This window comes from Danio rerio, chromosome 13 (genome assembly GCF_049306965.1).
Source record: "Danio rerio strain Tuebingen ecotype United States chromosome 13, GRCz12tu, whole genome shotgun sequence".
Taxonomy (NCBI): Eukaryota; Metazoa; Chordata; class Actinopteri; order Cypriniformes; family Danionidae; genus Danio; species Danio rerio.
In genome coordinates, this window is record NC_133188.1 from 39,464,318 (window position 1) to 39,477,776 (window position 13,459).

The window sequence follows — 13,459 nt, forward strand, 5'->3', positions numbered from 1 at the left end:
ATGAATTGAATATCTAAGCTGTAACTGAATGGCAAATACTCTTAGTGTGTGTGTGTGTGTGTGTGTGTATACATGGAGATGTTGATATCTACAAGTTCTACAATCTGCACCATGATTTTAAATCATCTTTCAATGCATTCTCAGATGTTCAGAGACGCTGATAACCTTCTGAGAAAGCCAAATGAAATCAGTGCAGAATAAGAGACTCCGACATGTCTGGACGTGTTGAGGGCAGATGTCAGAACAGCTGCAATGAGATTCGAACAGGATAAAACTCCATGAACAGCTTGAACTTAAAACCGCATGTTTATTATGGTTATGATCACTCTCTATCAATAGCAAAGCCTGTGACTCACAAACAAAACAACAGAAAAAGCTCATCTTATCTCAGCCGTGTGAAAGAAACATTGAGTTTGTCTGAGTGAGCGACTTCTGTTGCTGCTGTCCTTCAGAGTATACATTTAATAAAGCTTTTTACAGCAGTGAAGTAAAGTCAAAGGTGAAGAGGCAAGAAGAGGAACAAAATGTGCTGGATGGAAAGAGAGTGATTAGCAATGTAAACACACACGTTGTCGTTCTCAGTGACTGCTGGATCCCACAGGCGATGTGTGTTTTCTGGCAGGAGATCAGCACAGACCTGCCCTGAATATCACTGACTGCTGTGTGGAGCTCTAACAGAGGGGGGCAGCACTTACTTAATATATTATGACAGAATACATGCATTGCTTTACATGACTAGATGTCAGCGATTTAAACCAGATTCTTACATCAGAAGGAACAGCTGGTATTATCTATCAATCAATCAAATCAATCAATCAATCAATCAATCTATCTATCTATCTATCTATCTATCTATCTACAAATATGAAACATAAAATATATTATCTATACAAATATTTTCCCTTTCATTTACAGTAAATTACTGGCTAATAATTGCATTACATTTACAGTAAGGTACTGTATGTTAATTCACAGTAAATTACTGTAATTCATAACAATAATTCTGTAAATATTTCTAAATATCAAAAAAGTGACTGTACTAGCATAAAAACTCACATGTATCAATTTCTGTTGAATAAAATAAAGAGTGTTGAAGTTCCAACGTGCAAAACATAAACCCTTTTTACAGTAATTTGCTGTAATCAGGATGCCAGCCAGCCTTAATTTCACAATAAAACTCTGAACACAAAAGTTAATTCCTGTAAAGTGATACTAAAGTAATTTATTGTGGAAAATTACAGTAACTTGTGAAATTCTGGGATTTTTTACAATGTGAAAAATATCTGTTAATCCAAAGTTTCCTGCTTGGGATTCATTAATGTTTTCCTTTTATTTACACATGTGTGCTGCATTATTGGACCTTAACCTCTGCTCTAATGACTTCTGATGATGAAAAGTTTAACAAAGTGACTTTTATTGACATCTTTTGAATTTTTTTAAAAATATTTTCCAAATTATCTTTAACAGAGCAAGGATATTTTCACAGTATGTCTGATAATATTTTTTCTTCGAAATTATTCGCCCCTTTAGGCTAGATTTTTTTTTCGATAGTGTACAGAACAAACCATCGTTATACAATAACTTGCCTAATTACCCTAACCTGCCTAGTTAACCTAATTAACCTAGTTAAGCCTTTAAATGTCACTTTAAGCTGTAAAGAAGTGTCTTGAATAATATTATCTAGTAAAATATTATTTACTGTCATCATGGCAAAGATAAAATAAATCAGTTATTAGAAATGAGGTATTAAACTATTATGTTTAGAAATGTGTTGAAAAAAATAAATCTCTCCAATAAACAGAAATTGGAGAAAAAATAAACAGCGGAGCTAATAATTTAGAGGGGCTAATAATTCTGACTTCAACTGTATAGTTTCAGACTACAAAAAACGATTTAAAAGTTATGTTGTTGAATTCAAGAGCAACATTAAAAGTTGTCGGAGGAGAATTTAAAGGTCAATAAAAGAATATAAAAAAGTGCACATTAACAGTCATTCATTGATGACTTTTACTGTTTGTGTAAAATTGTTAACTGACAGTTAATTTTACAGCATATAAATACTATGGATATAATTTTATTATGAAAAAAATGCTAAAGAGTGTCCAAAATAATCATGATTGCATGTATTGTATTTTTTTTAAATAAAATATCAATAATTCAGAAAATAATCTTCATAAACCCAATCTAATTCATAAAAACCCAGCAATTTATAAACTAAAATGTAGAATATACATCATATTACAAACGTTTTTTACTTCCTAAATGTGATTCCTGCACTGTAAAAAAAAATCCTGGTTGCCCTAAATTAAGCTGAATCAAATTAATCTAGAGTCCATTGAACTTATATTTTGTTAAACTGACCTAAAACAGATTGGTAACTTATCAAATTAGGTTAGAACATGATTAACTTAGTTTAATAAGTTACAATGATCTAAAAGCATATGCTGTCAGGACTAATTGATTATATAATTTTTTTCAGTGTGATTAAAAAAATCTGTTCTGGCAACAATTTCTGTTCATCATTAACAGACTAAACTGTCTGTCACCATGACTTTGTTTGACCACAATGACTATTTTCTTAGATAAAAAGTTCAAAAGGATCAGATGGTAAGCAGGAGTCGGAGATCGAGAGCAACTTGAAATCTAATTTGCAAAAGAAAGAGGTTTACAAAATTTGCATCCAAATGATACAATACACGCAACTCAAACTCAAAAGTGTGAACAAAAACCGCTCTAACAGTCAGCATTCAGTCAGACTTACCCAACGGAAAGGGTTGTTTGTGTAGTCTCTGACCTGTACTAACTTGCACAATTTCTCGCAAACATCTATTATCAAACAATCAGTGATTAATTCACTACGTATTTTGTGTTGCTTCACAAAGGACTTCAAAATACTGCAAAAGACGTGAAAAGTGCCACTGAATATGTTGAATGCGTCAGCTTTTTGTTTAATGCACAAGTGTTTAGAAAGTTGAGATCTGCGCTTCAGCATCTCACTGCTTAAACATGCAACGAAGACTCTGTAACCTGTTAATACGAGCAATGAAATGAAAACACGCTGCTGCCGACGACGTGAGATGTATGAAAAACTTAATCTCCCTTGGAAAACTGTTTGTCCCTGAGGCAGAATCCATTCATGATGCAGGTAAAGGTTAACCGAGGCAACCCTCCCTCATCTAAAGCTAATACTAAACTCTTTGATATGTGACTTGACTGATTACAGGCTTTTTTTATCATACAAGCAGTGTTTCGATTATGGATGATTTTCAGAAAGGGCCCAAGTGTGACACACCTAGACCATGTAACAGTAACCTAATATATTTACTACAGCTGTGGTGGAATTGCTGCTTAAATCCAGAGTGTTATATTTCAGTAAAATGTCTGAATAAAACTGACAAAGAATCTATTTCTGATTCAACTGGTGTGATGGAAAACATAGCTGTTTGGATTAAAGTCCAAAGAGGGAGTTTTGGGTGTCTGGTGCTCTAGTTTTAATCAGTGTATCTTTAATGAGGATGTTTGCACAGATTTGCTGAAAGCTTGTGTCAGTGTAAAGCCCCTTTTGCAAAAAAGTAAAATAATAAAAAAAAAAAAAAATGAACACCACTGTAAAAATTAACATGATTCACAAATGTTTCCCAAATTCTTTACATTTACAAACTGCACTATAAGACCTTGATTTCTGCTCCAACATCATTTTATGTTTAGAACTGACTTTTGTTGTTTGAAATGTGTTTTTCCTGGGTTTGTCATGTAAATTATGGTACAAAAATGGGTGATGGCTGCCAGTATTTTCTCTGTAATATTAGGGATTTATTTAGAATGAAACATATCATTTCAAACTATTAGAAAAGTAAATATGCCACAATTTGCTACTTCACAACTGTTTTCCCTTGCAATGAAGTTTATCTCTCACATTTAAGAGAAACAGAACCAGTTAAACACACTGTTTAACTTAAAAATTATTAGTTACTTAAAGTTAGTAGGCCCATTGCCTTAAAAAAACAAGATGACTTTAAAGATCAACTAAACCCATTGCAACTTGGAACTGTTAAGTTGACTTAATTTAATAATTCTGCTAATTTTACTCACTTTTTAAAAAATAAGGTTAACTAAATGCTTTTTACAGTGTGGATTAAGTCTTTTTTATTTATTTATTTATTTATTTTGCTTTTTAGTAGAATTGTGAGATCTAAACTATAAGTGTCAATAACTTTACATTTCTAAGGAAATTAATTAAAAATAAGTTAAAACTTGCAAGTTTAGAAGAAAAGCTGGAAAAAACATGTGAATTGTAAGTTTGTAGGAATTGTTTAGAGTCAAACATATCGGGCTCTATTTTGATGGTCCATGCGCAAAGTGCAAAGCGCAAGGGTCAAACGCATTCAGGCCGTGTCAGAATATAAGGAGAGAAAAATCCACTTTGCGCCATGGCTCATGGTCTAAAAGGGTTGAGCTTATTTTCTTAATGAGTTATAGGTGTGTTTTGAGAATAAACCAATCAGAGTCTCATCTCCCATCTTGCATTAAAACTAGAACTTCAGTCCCAATTGTGATATTAATCTTAATTGCCTTGCATTTTACTTTCTGTGGTTTGTAAGCATTTGTAGAGGGTTTCCTTTTAGATGTTACATTTTTTGTGAGGTGACAACCTAATTGAATCATCAACATGCTTTATTTAGGTTTGTGGTAAAAAGAGTTTAAAGATTTTAGTGCCATTATATTATTATCGAAAAATAAATAAAATTTTTGCATTTTGCACTTGTAATACTGTAATAGTTGCAGAGAGCATGGTAGATGGGAGAGAAATGTTATGTTCATTAGAAAGCCAGAAGATGATTTCATAAAAAATATATCCTATGACATTTGACCAATTTACCAAGTCACTTTTTTTGGTAAAAAAAAAAAATGGTTAAGTGAATCAGTGTTTTTGCTATTTTACAGTCTTTTCCAGTTGACAGTCTCCACACCAGCTGGTCTGCAGACCTTAATGTTAAAAATAGACAAAGATTCATGGGAAGCAGCTCTGGACAGAGTTCATTCCTCATCTATATGCACACATCACTGCCTCATTCAGTGTAAAGTGGTTCACCTAGTCCACTGGTCAAAATGTAGACTCAATTATGGATCTGGAGTGTGATAGGTGTTATTCGGGTTTAGGCACTTTAACCCATTTGTTCTGGACATGCCAAGTTCTTTTAGTCATTTTGGGGTTCAGTATTTCTCTCTTTCAGCCATTACTTCTATAGATATAGCACCATCACCAATTATTACCGACTTACTTTTCAAACTTTGTGGCCTTTCTAACTTTGCTTGCTAGACTTGTAATTTTATTAAACTGGAAGAGCCCCCAGCCACCCTCGCATGTACAGTGGCTGAAAGATGTTTTGTATTTTGTGAGATTAGATACTCCCTTCAAAGACATAACAGTGCATTTGTTAATTTGGAAGCCCTTTTTTTCTTATGTTAAAACGCTCCAGCTGAATCTTGACTAATCGCCCTTGCCAGCGCTTGACAATAATAATACATCAGTTTGCAATCTTTCATTACTCAAATGGGTTTTATGCACACAGACTTTTATTTTTCAGCCAGGCAGCCCAAGGCCTTACGGTGAACTGTCTTTCCATTACAAAATTGTCACGTATAAGATCTGATTTCTTTACTGCCTGTTAGATATACGATATGAAGTGGGCCACAGATGGGACAAAGTGGGCCTCAGATGATAAAGTGTTTTGGTGAAACGTGTTGGTTATGGAAATTAGCAGTTGCTTCTGTGTTCTCTAAATTGCAGATTATCACTAGACAGATCTTTCTACTTCTGTCAACACTTGTTGTGATTACCATGTCATGCTATTCTGCCATTTAATACATCTAGCCACTGGTTTTGTTGCTTAAAATTAAATTTAACTTTTACTTTAAATCAAACTGGTATCAATGCGATACAAGGGGAACATTCACTATATAGTCTGTTATGCAGCTGCAAATAAAAATAAACACAATAAATACTGTCCAATTTGAAGCCAAATCTAGTACATAGTCCAAATTCTGCTGGTGTCAGTACATGAAACCACAAGGAAAAAAAAACTGCAATGAAAGAAGCAAGCTGAAACAGATTTGAAATCCACACTTTACAACGTCGAAGGGGCTACAAGCACATACCAATCCAAATATGGACACTGGATGTAATCTACAAAAAAGACTAATTTTACTTTTGCTGGCTTCAAACAATACATTTAAAAAGAAAATCAGCATGAATGAGTCTAGCTCACAGGCACTGGAAACAGAGAAAAAGCCGAGCACAGAACCAGTTTCCCAACTTTACACCTGTTCATTGTTTCAGAATCTCCAGGGCAAAGCTCAGGAAGGTATGGAATTCTGCAGAAACACACCCACACGCAACAATAAACAAACACACACATAAACTCAGTTCGTCTTCGTCTCGCAAATGTTCACAGCGTGTTAGAAAAGGTGTTGTGGAATGACTGGCATTTCTCACCATCAGCCGAAAAGGAAAGTCAAGAAAAAGGTCAAGATTGTGGGTAACCTCTGGCAAACATGTAGCTTCCCAAAGGAGACGGCAAAACTATGGAAAGCTTATGTGTGTGTGTGTGTGTGTGTGTGTGTGTGTGGGTCACTGGAACATTTCATGGGAAACGGGTTTAAGGTAACAGGCTTTTGTTCAGACTGAACCAGCAACATCCCACAGGAAGTTTTGACGTTGCAAGGTCTGGGACACAGGAAGCAAAATACAATATTATGTATGTGTTTTTAGTAGCTGCGTCCCTCTTATTAGATATGCTTGCTGAAGAAAGAATTACTATTGCGCAGACTGTAAAAATATATGCTGTTAAGCAAACTGATATGTCCAGGCAGAAATGAGGCTTACAGGCATATGGGCTCCATCTTAACTCATCATAAATAAATAAACAAACAATAAAAAGAAATAAATTGTATAAATATACAAACTGTTCCTCCTAGGGAAGGGGTGGGAAAACTCGGTCCTGGAGGGCCAGTGTCCTGCAGTTTAGCTCCAACTCTAATCAAACACACCTGCTTATAGATTTCTAGTGATCTTGTGATCTTGAATACACCGATTAGCATGTTCAGGTGTGTTTGATTAGAGTTGGAGTTAAACTGTGCAGAACACCGGCCCTCCAGGACCGAGTTTTCCCACCCCTGTCCTAGGGTGTAACAACATGGATATCACAATGTGTGTATCTGCAATAATCACGTTGCAGGATTAGATTTATTAAAGATTAAATAAAAATTATTTTAGTATTGTTATTATTATTATTATTATTATTATTATTATTATTATTATTATTATTATTATATTTATAATAATAACAATAACATATCATTATTATATTTATAATAAGATACTATTTTATTATTATATTTATAATAATAATATATCATTATTATAATATTTATAATACTATATTATTTTATTATTATTATATTTATAATAATAATATATTTAATTATTATAATTTATTATTATTATTATTATTATTATTATTATTATTAATAATAATAATAATAATAATAATAATAATAATATTTTTAAAAATATATTATTATACATTTTCCCTGCAGTAATTACTTTTTGTAGTTGTTATCTTATTATTATTATTATTATTATGTTATGTAAACTGTCAACAAGCTAATAAAAGCAATAATGTTAAAAAAGGTCACAATACACGAAAGTAAGTTCTGAAAATTTTTACTTCAGCTTTTTCCCCCAAAAAATATATACTTAATTTTTATAGTTGTAATCTAATTATTATTATTATCAACTGTTAAAAAAGCGTCAAAGCTAATAAAGCAATAAAGTACAAGAAGTCACAACACACCAAATTGATTTCTGCAACTTACAAAGACAAACTAATCTAATCAATTCACTAAACGTCATCTCCATATCACAAAAGGGAGCAGCAAAAGATAACCTTATCAAGTTACCAAACACACAGAATTTACTGTTTTTTTATTATTATTACTGACACATCCTTAAAAATAAGACAAAGCATCAATCACAACAACCCAAAAAGATCCCACCACAAACTTGAAACACTTTCAAACCCAGAGCGTAATTAGCGTTGTGATGGTCTACATGCTGCCTGTGTAACTTCAGTCTAATTAGTGTGAGTGTGAAGCCTTTAAATCATCCATCCTTCTGCCTTTTGTAGCACAATCAGAGACCACACCCTCAGGAGGATCACATAAAAGCTGTTTATTTTTTGTGGTTTTACACCATATCGATCATTATGAAAGCTGTAGTCTGTTCTGCATGTGTGTGTGTTTGAGTGGATTCATGCCTCAGTAAACGGGTGGGGTTGAGGTGTGTTTTCACAAAGCTTTGACTGGCATTACAACCTATGTGGAGCTTCACATTCACGCTCAACTCACAAAAGCACATAAGAAAACATAAACAACACATAATTCCCAAGCACACAGCCCTGATTCTGACCCCAAGCTCCACCGCAACTGTACTGCAAACAGTGCACACTTTAAAGTAAACACTTCAGTGGACAAAAAGCAAGTGACCTCAAGTTAAGGCCAAATTTTATCTTTCTAGTGTGTTGAAATTTCAGCATGGAAAACACATGACCTGGTGATAATCATAAGGCTAACATTTTTTAGATTACTTTCGGCTTACATATACACAATAATATATGGGTATCTGAAAAAATATCTAAAGGACATTAAGGGCCCTATTTTGACGATCCATGCGCAAAGGGTTGAGGGTAAAAGGGTTGAGTTTATTTTCTTAATGAGTTATAGGTGTGTTTTGAGTATAAACCAATCAGAGTCTCATCTCCCAGTCGTGCTATAACGCATTTGCTATTTACATGACGGACTTTGTAATTGGAAAAATTGATAATTTCATTAGAAAGAAAACAGTTAAACAGAGCATCTGCAGCACGAGAATGAGAGATGAGCCTCCTCATGATTTACTTTCACTCTCGTGGATAGGGAAACTTCTTGTACACACAGACATCCATTAGCCTATAAATAATTAATTTCGTTTGTTAAGCGCAAAGATTTGTTTCAAAACTATTTCTAAATTCAGTACTAATTTCCAGCAAACGAATAAATAAACAGTAATATTGAAATGAGGTAAAAAAACTGAGTTATATCCTAATACAAATGCTGTGCCCCATATGGTCTGAAACCTGATAGGCGGGCAAATCTAAGCTTGTTTTTAATAAAACAAATATTAATATGCATATAAGTAATACTGCTAACAATAATAATAACATTTTACAAATGCAAATTGTTATTAATAAACTGAAAAAGTTTAAAAGTTTTTTAAAAATTTGTTACATTTATGTACAGTGCTTTTCTGGACACTAAATCACTTTGCAGTTGCAGTGCTGAACTGAAAAGCTCAGATGTACAGTAAGTCTACTCTATGCTGGTATTATTTACCTGGAACACACATGAAGTTCAAAGCCTTTTTTATGCTAAATGAGAGAAGTGATTTGAGTTAAATAATACATTTAAAAATTGTATTGGCTTGTTGTAAATGTTTATAGGGCTACTGCATGTTTATAAAGATATTATCATTGTTATTCTATTATATTGTCATCTATTTGTACTATAATTACAGGTAAGTGTACTATATAGCTAGCTGACTTGTTTTCTGTTTTTTTTTTTTGACAATTTAAATTAACATTTTTTTATTGTCTCTCTCTCTCTTTTCAAATGCATTTTAAGTCATGTCTAAAATAAAGCTTTTTAAAAAAATGACTCTGACAACATTTTTAAACGTTGCTCAACTTTGTTAATAAAATATAGCGTGGTGTTTAATTAGTACGTTTTGAGTTTTTGCTGCATAGTGCCAAGTACAGTCTTTGGTCTTTATTTATAATGTAATGCTCCAGACCAGTGTGACAAATTTATCATCATGGGGTCACTATTGATTTGTCTGTTATTATTGATTGAAATATACTTAAATATTTATCTGTGTTTTCTATGCAAATATCCTAATAACATCACAAATAGACCTCAGAAAACAATACAAAACAAATTATTAATAAAGCCCATCTCATCTCTGGCCTGACACAAAACATAAACAACAAAAGTGAAGAATTAGAAGTTAAATTAGAAAGAGACAATAAAAAAATTATATTAAAAGCTGTGTTATAAATCTTATTAGCACTAAAACAAAAATGTCGGTGAACACTGAAAACCAGTTTCCCAAACTGATGACCTAAAGGGATTACACTACTAATCACACTGTCTGAACAGAAATGACTTAATGTCTGAACACATTACCCACTACTGAAATACATACTCAACATTTAACAGGTTGGGCGAAACCACACAAGTCAAAGCCTTTAAGATCACAAACACTTTGTACAGTTTACATACAAACCTACAAGCTGTATATGCCAATCTTTCACTTTAGGTTAATAGAGTAGTCAGATAACATTAAAGGTGCTGTGTGTAAGTTTTTGACTCTTCTAAAGCATAAAAAAAACATAATATGTTTGCAGATATTTAAGAAACATCCCAAGTGAACATTCTTGTTTATCTGAAAAATGCTTAAGTCAGTTATTCTCCATTGAAAACGTGTTTTCTGTGCCAGAACACTGCCTTTGTTTTGGTTATTTTAACCCGCCCAATGCCAGTTTAGCCAATTATATTTCAGCAGCCCGTGTTGCCTTGCTCTCAAAGCATGCATCCGCAACCGAAATGCAACCTCCGGTAGACCGTAGCAGACTCCGAAATGAAACGCAGAATCAGAGTTCCATATTAGGGTATTAATTAGCAAGTAATATAAAGGTAACCCTTTATTTTAATGGTCCATTTGAGTTTTAGTAGACTGTCTGCTTGATATCTGTTGATACTGCTTCTTTAACAGACATTTAACTGACTATAAGAAACCTTGCAAGTAAATGTCCATTTACACTAATCCTAACCCAACCCAAACCCCAACTTAACAGTCTACTTATAATCTAATGTGAATTAGTTGGCATGTAGATGCAATGTAACTTAAATTCAACAAACAGATCATCAAAATAAAGTGTGACCAATTTAAATATTACGAAAGTAAACATTAGGTGAGGAGGTTGCATTGTAACCCTGTATCCCAAAAACATGCTCATGACTAGATTTGCAGTGATAAGCAATTTGGCGGTTTGCACCAAATGAAAACGACAGAAATACAGCCATTCAGAAGCAGAGAATATGCACTCACTTACGAAATGGTGAGGTTTATAATCTATTTAACACATATTAAACCTTTTTAGCATTATTAAATGTATGCTGAAAAATTGAGATTTGTTTTGTAACTTATCATGTGCTGTTCCTTTTAGTTAGAAAACGGCTAAAATCAGCATTTAGGCTCGATATTCAGGTACACTCATGTCAATCTGGCAACTTGCGATTGCATGTGTTTTGAGGCAGGAGTTCAATGCCTAGTTCAAGCATTGCATGTCAAACTTACATACTGCACCTTTAATACGGTGTTGCTGTACCAAATGTTTTAAAACAGCTGAGACACATTTTCCACCAGGGCATAACTTGCATTTTACTGTAATATTCTTATTTGCAAATGTAATGCAAGTATTTTCATAAGGAAAAACAGCTTGTACTGCTGGTTGAACTATAGTATGAACTAGCATGTGTTGGCCAAATGAACTACTCATTTCGATTTTCTTATTTTTGCACATTAAAGCTAATAAAATGTATTTTTCCCTTCTTCTTAGTTTAATATAGTAAGTGGAAAAAATGGTTGGCCTGGATTGTATTATAGTTTCCTTGAAGAAAAGTGTAAAATGATCTTGGAAAAAGTTATTTTAGCTTTTAGGTTTATAAAACTCATGCAAGTCGAGTTGAGTTTTTCTAAGAAAAAAAAAGGTATTTCTATGGTTATAACAATTATGTCTTGTTTAATTTATTATTGCTTGCCATTTTTTTAGAATAATTAAATTTTAGAATAATCATAGCAGTTTCTAAGTGAAAACGGTTTCTGCATAATTTTATTTTAAAGCATTTTGCTTGGTCGCAGATTTAATTTCTAGAGAATGCATGAAATAGTAAAATGTATAGTTTGAATTCATAAACACAGACTTATAACATGTTAATGTGGCTTCCCTAGAACATTTTGTTCATTACACCTGCTGCACTTTTCCTTTCTTTCGTAACGTCCTTGAAGCACATTTGTTTACAGAACCAGTTTATGAAATGACTGATGTGAAACTAGGTTCCCATGTGGTCAATACGCCAACAAAGTCTTCCAAGCAAAGAGGAAGAGAGAAAAAGTCCCACCAGTAAACAATGAACTACAAAAGACCAAAGCTTGAAAGCCCAAAGTAGACGAGTTATGAGGATGGTAGGATATGTGTACACTGTATGCAAACCCCACAGCGTACTTAGTTTTTTCACTCTTACATTGGTGTACCTGCACACAGTCAAAGTATAAGGTTTTTGCTAGCATGAAAGAACACATGCACACTACAAAAATGTAATTGTGTGCATTGTCTTCTTTTTATCTCAAAGTTATGAGATATAATATGAGATTATGAGATATATATGACCCATGCACTTGTCAATGTGGGCATCAAGTGTTTTTTACTGTTTTCAGTAAAAATTTTCTGTATTCAGAAAAAAAAAGTTCTTGTTCTGTCTCCTACTGTCTTTTGAATATTTAATATTTAGTGTATATTGAATATTTAGTGTTTACAATTTGTGGACAAGCTAATTAGTGCAAACAAAATACAAAAGCACTAGTCCAAGCTGTAAGGTCCTTGGATGTAGATGTACGTTTATTAAACTGTAAACAAAACTGTATGCATGTATATTGCCTCAATTTAGCTTTCACATCAGATGTAATATAAAAAGTCTTTTAAAATGAAAAATGGATTAAATAATTTTCCATCGCCAGTCACCGTAACAAACTTGTATAAAAAAATAGAACTAGATTTTTAACTAGATTAACAACAACTGTTTAACCGTCAGCTTATGATTTGAATCCGGAAGAAAGTAGTTCCTCATACAAAAGGGTTTTTGAGACTCTCCATGTTTGATTTTGCTTTTATATACACAATTATGCCGTCAAACTGTTGTATAAATGCAATATCACACAAGTAGCAATTTTTGTCATCTGCAGAAATATTTTGCTATTTCTATGCAGAATTTAAAAAATTCTTAATGATTTAGGGTGTATCACAACTAAAAACTTAATATATAAAATAAAAATAATAGTTAACTTTTATTTATGTTTACAATGCAAAACCAATTAGATCCACTTAATTTGTAAACAAAGCAAGTCTCTCATGTAATAGATCTACTAAAAGTGTATTGTAAATAAATCAACAGAACATTTTCATATTAGTCAATAATACTACTGAAATTAATTTTTAAAAACGGAATAAATATGAATTTACACACTTTTAACACACATGTAAAAAAAACACTGCTGTCGGAAGTACACTGTGGTAAATGTAGA

At 32.8% G+C, this 13,459-nt stretch overlaps 1 protein-coding gene across 1 annotated transcript in view; it reads right to left on the reverse strand.

The window, feature by feature from the left end:
• The window catches only part of si:dkey-157l19.2, a 47,312-nt gene that overhangs the window by 11,995 nt on the left and 21,858 nt on the right, over positions 1-13,459 (reverse strand). The gene's annotated exons all lie outside the window — the stretch shown is intronic.